Source organism: Culex quinquefasciatus, chromosome 1, assembly GCF_015732765.1.
Source record: "Culex quinquefasciatus strain JHB chromosome 1, VPISU_Cqui_1.0_pri_paternal, whole genome shotgun sequence".
Classification (NCBI taxonomy): Eukaryota; Metazoa; Arthropoda; class Insecta; order Diptera; family Culicidae; genus Culex; species Culex quinquefasciatus.
In genome coordinates, this window is record NC_051861.1 from 91,007,368 (window position 1) to 91,020,140 (window position 12,773).

Below are 12,773 nucleotides of genomic sequence, written 5' to 3' on the forward strand. Positions count from 1 at the left end.
GTACCGCCCTTCGGTCACGAGATATCAAAAAACGATCCTCGGATTCGTAATTAGGGACAAAAGTTACCCCTTAGGACAAATTTTCACGCAAATCGAAGAGGAGCGGGGCAACATTTTCCGATTTCGTGTGAGTTATCAAATTAGGTGTTGATTATCTAATTACAAAATTGATTGCAATATTCAATATTCAAATTTAGTTCAATAGCATTGATTGAATCCTATGAGGTAATAGCTGATATTTTCAAATATTTTCAAATCGAATTGTTTGATGATGTAGTGGACTGTGTAAAAAATAAATAATTAGGCATTTTCTGAATTGTTCTTTGGTAACACGTTAGAAAAATCAATATAAATAAATTATTTTTTAATGATCTTTCTTGTTGCAAATTTTGTTTACACTATTAACATTTGTAAACTGACAGTTCTCTACGAAGTCGATCTTTATTTTTAATTTTATTTTTTGTATTTTTTAATCTGGCTGAAACTATTATTATGCCCAAAGAAGCCATTTTGCATCATTAGTTTGTCCATATAATTTTCCATACAAATTTGGCAGCTGTCCTTATAAAAATGATGTATGAAAATTCAAAAATCTGTATCTTTTGAAGGAATTTTTGATCGATTTGGTGTCTTTGGCAAAGTTGTAGGTATGAATAAGGACAACACTGAAAAAAAATTATACACGACAACTTTTTATTTATTTTTTTTAAAGTAGGCAAACATGGGCACTTATTTAAAAAAAAATGAATAACTGAGACTATTTTTGAAAAAAATACCTAAAACTGGCTTAAACTTGAAAACGGTGCACTTTATCAAAACTTCACTAGAGAACTTTTGCAAATTTAATTTTACATCGAAAAATGAAGTTAAATTTTTTTTGCAATCAGAATTTCGATTTTTTTGAAAAAATCAGTTTTGATTAAAAACTTCATAACTCGGTCGAAGAATTTTTGCCCATTCTGGAAATTTCTAAAAAGTGTTTTTTGCAAATCAAGTTTTAGTGACAAAAAATGAAATTAAAAATCACCATTTTTTTTTACAGTGTATCATTTTTTCCCAGTGTAGTCCTTATCCATACCTGCAACTTTGCCGAAGACAATAAATCAATCAAAAAAATCCCTCAAAAGACACAGATTTTTGAATTTTAATAAATCATTTGTGTATGAACAGCTGCCAAATCTGTATGGAAAATTATGTGGAAACTAATGATGCAAAATGACTTCTTTGGGCATACCAAAGGCACTAAATAAGTTTCAGCCAGATTAAAAAATACAGAAATTAAAATTAATAAAAAGACCCATTTCGTAGAGAACTGCTCTTTTGCAAAAATTGCAACTAAAAAATCAATAAAAACTGTGATTACAAAGGAATTAATTTTGATGAAGCGAGTCTCTCCCACATTTTTCGATAAAATTTGATACGCAGTTGAATTGGAGCCTCGAATTGCGAGAGATAATCATTGAAATTATTTAAATTGCCTCATTATCTATGTTGCTTGGGTACTGCATATTTTTTTTAATTAATTTTTTAATTTATAGTTATAGCCATTCTAGGCAAAATTCATGACAAAAATAGGAATATTTTTTATAGTTTTAGAAGAGCATCGTTTATTTCTTCAAATATTTAGCTTGAATTTCTGTAAAAAATCACTATCATTTTTGCATTTGAACTTTCAAAATTGGACAATTAGTTGCTGAGTACAGTAGGGTGGGTACGTTTTTCAAAAAGTTCTCGGATCAAGTTTTAGTATGGTTCCCCTTGTAGGGCATGCCCACCGTTGATTCCGGAGACATCGGATTGTTTGCCGATGCGCCAGTTCTAGGGACAACGAATCCATATGCTCTCTTCGGGAAAAGTGTTCTCCAGACCATTCTCCATAGGCCTGATCATACCAGAAGTTGGCGCGTGATTTTCCCAGACCTGTAGGAGCGTTTGAACAAAAAGTTCCAATTTCCCATAGTAATTCCCATGTAAACTTAAACTCTGATGCGCGCAGCCAGTTTACAACCAAATGAGCTGATATTTGGCATGAAAGTCCCTATGGGCATGCCCTACAAGGGGAACCATACTAAAACTTGATCCGAGAACTTTTTGAAAAACGTACCCACCCTAATAGTCAACAACATGTAAAAAAAAACAGTGTTGCCAATCACAACCTATCAAAATATTCTTTCTTGAGGTATAGATTTTTAAATTTTTGCATTCATTTTTTATTACCAGTTAACTCTCTTCTCACCTGTGTCATTTCAAAACATCTTCATAACTTCCTCAACGAAAATTCTCGATCAAACCCCAAAAATCAGTCAACCCTCATTTGTCCAGTGTCACTTTCGAACCAGCCGTTCCAAACATAACAAATGCATCCCACGGAGCAATTAAAAACTGTCCTTTTTTCCTTCAACTAACCCTTTGCGCAACCAGCACTTTCTCTCAACTCAAACAAAAATGTAAATGTCTCCTTAAACAAGACGTCCGTCACTTAGAGGTTGTCGTTCCCGAGGGGGGTCCGCTTGGGCTTCCTGGAAAACGCCATCAAAAGGACATTTAGAGTTTCCTATCGCACCGCACGAATCGCGCTCGATCCTGTTTTTCTTTCTCGGGGACAAATTTAATGGCTTGAAGAAAAAAAAAATAGGGGATATTCACGATCAATCATAAAAAAGTAAAAACGTTCCAAGGGGTAAGCCCCGAAGATCGGATCGCGATCAAGGAAATTGACGTATTTTTTTAGAGTTTGAAAAAAAGGACGATTTTTTTTTGTGAGGACCATTTTGATCCGTTTCGCTTCGACTGCAATTTTTGGGATTAGAGAAAAGGAGCAAGGATCAAACAGGACGGCAGCAGCAACGGAAGTGAGGATTTCTTCGCTGATGGATCGGATTTGGAAAATTGGATTTGCTTTCAGAAAATCTATCAAAAATTGACGCACTTTTTTATAGCCTTGGGAAGCGAAATTCTTCCGAAATATACAAATACAAAATCGGAAGGAGGATCGGATGTCCATTAAACGGTCCTTCGAAATCGATTTTCCAAAAATTTGACAAGCAAACAGAGGCGGATTCCAGCGAACGCCCCTCGTTTAGACCCTTTCTGCTAATCCTTTTTGCTCTGGTAAATAAATTACATTTTGTTGATCCTCCAAAAACTGTTTCCCCTCGAGCCTTTCGAGAAATCCTTTCGGAAGTCGAAAAGGACAACGCCTTCGGATTTGTAGTTGGTGTCCTGCGGAGTGAAGAATTGTCGCTTCCAACGAATTGCGCTAATTAGACGACTCTTAGGAATGGTTAAAGATCTTCGGAGGGCTTCTGGAACACGCCCACCTGGAACCTGGAGAGATCAACCGAGATTACGACCCAAAGCAAACCTCACAGAAAGGCAGATCATTAGCCATGCATTGTTCCACCAGAGCGCTTCTAGAAGCTGAAAATAAAATAAAATAAATTTTGAGCAAATCAAACAAAAGTTTTGGTTTTATCAAAATATGATTTAAGTCTCTGAAATGCTAATTTAACATTGAAATTATATTCTTCAAATTTAAGACGAACAATTCATAAGCATACTTCAGACATGCTTGAAAACCGCCATATCCATAAACTCAAAGTAAACCAAAGATGAGCTTAATCGAACAAAGCATCGTATCGTTACTGGAGCACAAACTTTCTGTTTGAACGCTATGGTTGCGGTCGATTGATGGAAGTTCAGAAACGGGATCAACCCCCTCTAGGCTGAGCGTTCCAGTCCAGTGGTTCTCGGTTGATGGCAGTCGGACTGTCCTGCTTTTATTTCGGAGGTCGGCTCATGCATGAAATTACACAACAATCGGATTAGAGCCGGGGCTTAATTAGTGAAGTGTGACACAATCGATTGTTTTTTTTTCGGTAGATTTTCTAAGGGAAAGAGTGAGTTCTAGAACACGTAATCGGGTCTTTTGAATGGCAGGAGTTAAGAGGATCCTAAACGGATGAGGATTAAAACTGGAGCGTTGCATCTATTGGGAGCTTTCAATGAAGGTTATTGTGAGCTAATGGATGCACATTAGCGCTAGATTGTTTGTTAAATCAGAATAAAAATAGTTTGATGATCAATTGTTCTGCTACTTGTCAAACGTAAACTTCAAGTCTTATTTTAGTTCTAAACTTATTTTTTTCTATTGAAAACATATGTAGTAGAATTAGAATTTAAGTGTCGTGGGATAGATATTTTTATATTCAACATTTTATAAGACTGGCACTAAAAGACAAAAAATTATTAAATTTGTTCAAAAAATTAGTGTGCAGTAATTAACTGGTTTAAAACTATTGAAATTTCAATAAAATATAAGTAATCATTTTTTTTTTATACTTTTGTCATGCAAAACAATTCCTTTTTTCAAATCTTAGGCGAGTACAAATTTCAATTAAAGTAAGCTAAAAAAACTAATTTTGAAAGAAAAAAGTATCTCAAAATGCTTTATACACAAATAAAACCCATCCAGTTGGTCTCTATTTCATGTTTCTGATCGTACTTTTAAGAGTTCGAAGGCTTGAATGGGGAGAGTACTTAAATCTCTTTTTACTCCAAGGAAACTCCCCGGATTCGAACTCACGGGTCAAAAAAAAGGTTACACTCTTGGATTGTTATGAAAATCAAGTAAAAAAAATCGACGAAAATCTATAAGGAGACTTATTTGTGAAAACCATTTCATTTAATTTAAAATACCAGCCGTAAAGAAACATCAGTTGCCAATAGTATTGCAACAATTAATAACTCTACCTTTGAATTTCCTGCAGATTCCCATGTTTCTGGTGAGGAAGTCAAAGTTGCAGTTAAACAAATGAAAAATATGAAAGCTCAGGCTTTGATAACATTTTAATCTAGTGTTGAAAAACAGAGTGATCCTTTCAACATCTAGCCAATATTTTCAATAAATGTTTGCAACTTGGTTACTTCCTACCAATTGGAAGCTGGGCAAAGTCATACCAATTTTGAAGCCTCAAAAGATCCAACATCGCCAACAAGTTATCGTCCCATTAGTCTTTTGAGTAGTCTGTCCAAACTCTTTGAGAAGGTCATCTATTCAAGGCTTTTGGATTTTACCAACGATAATAATATAATTTTGAACGAGCAGTTTGGCTTCCGAAAGGGTCATAATACTGCTCATCAGCTTACGAGAGTTACTAAAATCATCAAGCAGAACAAGCTTGAGTCTAAATCAACTGCTATGGCTTTGTTGGATGTTGAGAAGGCTTTTGACAATGTTTGGCATGATGGTTTGATACATAAACTGTATTTATACGGTTTTCCAATGTATCTTATCAAAATTATCCAGCACTATCTTTCGGAGAGATCGTTCAAGGTTTTTCTGAATGGGATTGCTTCTGGATTATTCAACATTGATGCTGGGGTTCCCAAAGGAAGTATTCTTGGCCCACTTCTGTACAATATTTTTACATCTGATTTGCCTACTCTTCCTGGTAATGGTGTGTTGTCACTTTTTGCTGATGACACTGCCGTTATTTATAAGGGTAAAATAACCAGATATTTAGTTGGCCGTCTTCAAAAGGGTCTTGACGTTCTTTCCGAATACTTTGGCGACTGGAAAATTCGCATAAATGCAGCCAAAACTCAAACCATCATTTTTCCACTTTCCAAATCGGCCCGATTTGTCCCAAAGGATGATGTTTTGATTAAAATGAATGATGTTTCGATACCCTGGTCAAAAGAAGTTGTCTATTTAGGTCTCATACTTGACTCGAAACTTTTGTTTCGACAGCATGTTGACAAAATATTGAACAAGTGCAGCATTCTCATCAGGTGTTTGTATCCTTTAATTAACAGAAAATCAAAGCTATCTTTGAAAAATAAGTTAGCAGTTTACAAACAAATAATTTACCCCGTTATTGAGTATGCAGTACCTGTTTGGGAGTGTTGCGCTAGAACTCATAAATTGAAGCTCCAGCGTGTCCAAAACAAGGTACTCAAAATGGTTTTGAATGTTCCTGGCTGGACAAGATCAAGTGAGGTTCATGAATTAGCAGAAGTAAAAATGTTGGATCAGAAGATTCAAGAAAAATGTTTGAAATTCAGGGAAAAATGTGCTATATCTGAATACCCCTTGATTCAAGGATTGGTTTAGTTTATTGTAAGTTTAAGTTAGTTTTAGGTTAGGTTATGTTTTCTTAACATTTTTTTCCTCATTGTACCTAGTGTTACAAAATGATAAATCATATACTTTTAAAGTTAAGAAAATGAACAGTGTTTAAATCACGAAAAGCAAACTAAAGCTGAAGAGCCACAGCTGACCACTTATTATGTAAACCAAATGTAATTATTATAAGAAAGATTCAATAAAGTATATTTAATTCAAAAAAAAAAATTTAATTTAAAATTAACTTTACATTCGTTTCTGAATCTTTAATCGAGATATTTCGTGACCTGGGCAAAATACATACGATATTGATACTGATAACGTCGATAAATTCTACGGGCGGCGAGTATTGTAACTCTTATACGATACTCGCCTCCCGTAGAATTTATTGACGTCATCATATATCACGAACAATAAAAAAAACTTAGGTCAGTAAAACTTCTGGATAACATGTCGAACGCAATAAAACTCAATGAAATTAAATGAACCAAATTCGAAATTATAAAAAAAATCTCAAAATTTAAGTGCAAATGTGTTTATGAACAAGTAGAAGCTTATTCAAAATGATAATTATCAAAATAGTTCAGCGCAGACAAAATCCTTTGTAAAGTTTTCTGGACAATTAATCTCAAATTAAAAATCTACACATTTAAAATTTTTGTAATTCAAAATTACAAAAATGTAATAACAAATCTGATAACAAGATGTAATGCAGGATTACGTAATTCCATTAAATCACAATATTACAATAAATCGAATATCCGATCTCAGAAGAAGTTTTATACTGGGTTACAAAAAAGAACACCATGTAGAACTGAAAATGAGGTGACAAAAAAAAAGCAACGAAGCCTGTGCTGTTTGAGAATTCGATATGTTGGAAAGTTACGTTACGGATTGGGCCTTTTTTATGAGGGAGCAGCTACGCTGATAACCGTGCGAAGAATCCATACCGAGAACAACGATAAATCATAGGTCTCTGGATAACTTGTCGATCGCAAAAAGACCCACTTGGTTTCGGACAACAGATCACATAGTTTCGGTCAACACAAAGAAATGCCCACGGCCAATAATGGACCTTTCGTAACTTGAGTTAGAAAAACCAACAGTTAAACTTGCATGAAATGAAAATAAATGTGGATGATTTAGAAATAAAATATATTCAATGTCAGTAGATAATAAAAGTGAGCAATTCTTCGCGATTTAGAATTTGTTTTCTAACAGGCAATATACTACTTTAATATTAATAATGGGGTTGCAGAATTTGAATTTCATGTTTGAAGTAAGAAAATAAAAATACGAAAAAATATTTTTTGTTCGTGATTCGATTAGAGGCTTCGGGAAATTGAGTGTGAACTCTAGTGCCAGACGGACGTTTTGGCTTTTGATTTTTGTAATTTGGCTTGTAATTTTAAAAATGTTTCTTAAAAACACTCGATTTTTTTCCAAAATTATTGTTGGATGAAACAAAAATTGCAATCGATGAGTACTTTTAAGTTTTACGGAAATGCGAGCAATTTTAAGATTTTTCAGGTTTTTTGGACCTCAAACTTCAATGCCCGTTTTACCAAACTTCACTTTGTCGTAGAGGGCTCATATTTGGCAGGAGTTCATCTCATGTATATACAAACAAACGCTGAAAGTTTCATCCAAATCGGAGCACATCGATACGATTTGTTACACATTGGTGAAAAACTCGCTCTTAATCACAATTTTGTGGCTTGTTTTCAAGTTATAACAATTCTTAATTTTTTTTTCTGAAGAAAATTTTTATTTTTTAAAATTTCTTAAATCTCGTATCCGTCCGTTTCTGAAATAAGTATTTATGAACAGCAGAATAAAGTGAACATTTTCTTTGACTTTGTTGATCCAACCTTTGGTTGCTAAGATATAACCTTTCAAAGAATGAAAATTTCAGAAATTGATATTTGTCCGCATTTTTCAACCGAAAAAAAAACATTTTAAAATCACGACTGCCAAAATAAATTTCTAAAACTAAATAATAAATTTCATTAATTTTCAAATCGTGATTTCAAAATTTGGAAAAAAATAATCACAAAAGTAATATATTTTTTCATTAACAATCGAATCAATAGTATCAATGATATCGTTGAATGAAATAATTCGGTAGCTCTGAGATATATTTTTTCTGATTTTCATTTTTTGAAAGACCATACCTTAGTAACCAATCCGACAATGTCAATGTGGTCGAGAATGGACTATTTTTGAAATCTGAGGAAAAAAAAAACATTCCGAAAAAAATCCTAAAAAATGTCACAATTCGGACTCGATTATCCGAAGGCCTTGGTCAAATTTCACTTCGGATAATTGTACCTTCGGATGTTACAAACAAAAATAAGACGCAAAAATATTTTTGTTTGTCGAGCTTAAGTATGAACCCCTATCGAAGAGAATTTGAGTTCATTCTGACCAGCAGAACCCCTCTCTCTATTCGCTTGAAGTTTGTATGGAAAAAAAAACGTCAAAATGAGCGGAGAGTAGTGCGCTGATCACTGGGACGCTCTGTCTTGTTTTTGCATGCTTATTTTCATTTCTTTTGTGTCGCTGTTTGTGTGCTTGGGAGAGTGGTTATTATAATTAAATAATAGCATCATTAGTGCGCTGTCCACGGGGACGCGCTGTCTTGTTTTTGCATGCTTATTTTCATTTCTTTTGTGTCGCTGTTTGTGTGCATGGGGTGATTGGTTATTATAATTGAATAATGACATCATAAGTGCAGAGCTTCTGGGAACGCGCAGTCTTGATTTTTACGATAATTTTCGTCGTAAATGATCGTAAAAGTTTATTCCAACTGGCAGTTTTAGTATTAACTCATCAAACTATCGATTTTATGAAGAGTAAAGCGTCATTTATTTACTATTTTTGAAATTTGCTCGCGTTATCTAAATTGTAAAACAGTAAAAATATACTGATAAGTCCAGCCCAAAGCACTACAGCTCGGCTGGCACGCGTTCGACAAAAAAAAACTTTTTAAATAATCAATTATCTATCTTTCCGCAGCCGGCTGCCTAAGATTTAAAATTTTCAACCGATAAACAAAATGCTCATGGTCACATCACTGCCACTCGTGAATCCTGACCTCATAACCATCTACTAACCCCCTCAAAACTTATGTGATACTTTGTCGGAGCTTAAATTCGTTGGGCGGTCTCTATCACTCAAGTATCGGACTAACATTTCCCATCCACTTCCCGTGACTCTACCACTGGTCGTGGCCGGCGCCGGTATGATCAGCATGATAAGGCCTTTGAAGTTGCGAAGCGAGGAAAGGTAGCTCCCACTTATCTTCCACGGCTCGTGGATGTAACTTCTGGAGGTCCTGGTCAATAACGGAGTAGCAACTGCGGGTGGGCACCTATGCTTATGCTTATGCTTATGCTTATGCTTAAGTATGAACCCCTATCGAAGAACTCAAATTTGATGTTAAAAATAAGAAAATAAAAAAATAATTTGGTCGGAAGTCCCATAAAAACCTTCTGATAATCGAACTTTAGATAATCAAGTCTGGACAATTTTACATAAAACAAATTAGAATTTGGTCGATACTTTTCAAATATTACAAATTTTCGAACAAATCAGCAACGAATTACAAGTTTGACAGTCGAACTACACTTAAAGGTTGGTTTTGTTATTTGTTTTTGCAAAACCGCATATTGTTGACGAAAGTTCCAAAAATATTCGTTATCACCTTTTGCCTCTTGGTGGCGCTTTGTGTTAGTATGTGTGAGATCGATGTTTGCGGACGTGCACGCAGAACACAGAACAGTGAGAACTAGCGAAAATGCCTCACTTTCTTCTGATACAAGTCGCCATATTGAAATTGCTTGAAGATTCATACCCGTGATGTTAGTCAATGAAGATCAATTGAGTTGTAAAAAAATGTTCATATTAAAATATTCCGTCGAGAAGATTAGTGCGCTGACCACGGGGACGCCCTGTCTTGTTTTTGCATGCTCATTTTCATTTCTTTTGTGTCGCTGATTGTGTGCTTGGGTGCGTGGTTATTATATATAGGTGAAGGGATTTTATTAAAAGATCATTATATTGCATTATTATATTTATTTGATTATATAACCACACTATATTTTACACTTTACACATCATACAAAACACATATGAAACTGAAACAGGAGCGTTGGTGCAAGTATCCACGCATCCTTCCTCCCTGTAGATTCTGTGAAATGATCCGTTCTCAGAATCCCTCTCTGCGGTAAACACAACGTAGTAGGGCTGGCCGCTTTAATTTTGCAATACATTTTCGGGTGTTCTCGGATGTACTGCAATTATTAATAATGACAAGAAAAGTGCTTGGGGCGTAATCTAATCACAAGACTTTCCAGCATGCTTTCATCGGACTGGCTGCGTTTGTGTTAGATTAGATTAGATTAGATTAGATTAAAATATTCCGTCGAAAAATTTGGTGACGAATGAAATGAGCCCATACCGCTAACAAGTAACACAATATCCGAGTCCAGAAGCTCTGAACCCCCTTTGAAGTTTTACATGCAATAACAATAAAAGTGAAATGAAGCGCAAAATTTTTGAGCCCTATATCCGGACACGTTCCGTACGCCATAACGAGTGACGGACGGCATGGGCCTTAAAAAAATAATAAAGTAAAAACAAGAAAGGAAAAATTGCGGTCAACCGGTTGCAATAACGTTTGTCGGACGATACTTCCAGTGGGCTTCTTTCATTTTTTTTAAATCATGCTAGAAGATTATCTTATACAAAATTGAATTAATGAAGCTTTTTTTAAAATTGAAATTAAATAAATTTAAAGTTTGCCGATTGCGTCCAAAAATTAACGCAAAAATCAAATTAAAAAAAACCTTCCAAGTCCGGAACATACAGAGGGCGTACATTATCGTCTCGGATTACAGTCAAGCGTGGCCCGCAGGGCCAAGAAGCAAAGAAGTGTCACGTTTTACTTCTTTCCTTTGGCGGACCGTGGAGTGGCCCAAAAAAGGCGGCAAAAGAGGAAGTCACCGGGAACTGGATCCTTGTCCGCCTTCTTCTTGTTCGAGGAAGTTTCGTCGTCCGCTTTATTGTTTGTTTATATGCGATTTTCGAAACGGAGGAGGACGAGCGTATTTCAAGTGCGGTATGCAATAAAACCACTTAAGGCAGGAGACAACATCCTTCTTTGCGCAGAAAAATTCCTTCGGATCCGAAACTGCTCAAATTTCCTCCAAACCTTCAGATTTCGTGTCGCTTGTTGTTCTTGTTAATTGTCCCCGGACGCGACCTACTAAACTAAGAACACTCACTGTACACAAGAGTACTCGAGGGACGACGTGTTTTACCAAGAAGGTGTCACAGGGTTGTCTCGGCAGGGGTGCCGCTAATAGGGACCATGATAAATGACCACCAGCGCCATGTGGTCAGACTCAGGCGCCACTTCTAAGAAGCTGCGTCGTCGAGCGACGATTGATGGTTTTGAGTCATTTTTCAACGGCGCTGCTGCTGTTTTGCCAACAAATTGTCAAATGGACTGTTTCCGAGGAACGCGTGCAGGACACGAGCTATGGAACTTGGTTTCAGCTGGTCATTATGGACATGGAATCATGTTTTTTTTTCTTTTTTTGATTTTCGAGTGAAACATTAACTTGAACCTAGTCAAACTGTCTCCAAGAAGTGGAGTCACTAAATGAGTCTTGCTGTTTTTTTGGAAATCGACCATTGCTTCAAATTGGTACAGTGCTGAACTGCCCATGTTCACATAAATGTACCATATGCAAAAACAGCAAGCTGAGAAAAACGCATTTGAAGAGTGTCCCACACATAAGGTTACGTGTTAAGTTTCACGAAAAAACTGGATTTCCTCCTGATTTCTAGAACAAAGTGCTGGATGTTATAAGATTTTCTGAAAGATCACACGATTTTGAACAAAACTGCATCAATAACTCAAAAACGATGAAAATGCATATGGGACATTTATGCGATCAGGGGCAGTGAACTAGTTGTCGTCCAAGTCTTCAATTCAGCTCTAGAAAAGTGTTTCTCAAGCAGTGAATATTCCCTGCCTGGGGGTTAATTAGGCCAATCTTGTTGGGGAATGAGGATGCTGTAAAACTTCAATGTTCCTTTACTTTCTATGTATCTTTAATATTCACAATAGTTTTTAGAAGTTCTGGTAAAATCTGTATGGGGAAAGGGGGTAATATGCACCCCCTAAAGAAAAACTGTGATTTCTCAACCATTACAGCATTACCGTGGAAGAATTTTGTTCGATGTTCTAAAACAACTATTATTCTTCTTCATCCATGTGGAAAAAGTCTTAAAAAATCTCAAAATTGTTCGTAAACATCAAATTTCTAAAAACATTTTTGATTAATTTCAAACAACTATGCGGGGCAATATGCACCGCAACATTGGGGCAAAATGCACCACAACATGGGGCAAAATGCACCACAACATGGGGAAAAATGCACCGGGTAAAAGTGGTTTTCACTAGTCACCACTAGATGACACCGCTGTTTTTTACAAAGGAGCTTCACAGCGGTGCATTTTGCCCCGAACACGCTTTTTGCAGAAAATTTAATTAAAAATGCTTTTTTGTTGTTTTTGGACTTATCTATCTACAGAATAATGAAGATTATGGCAAAAAACTGTATACCTCAACACT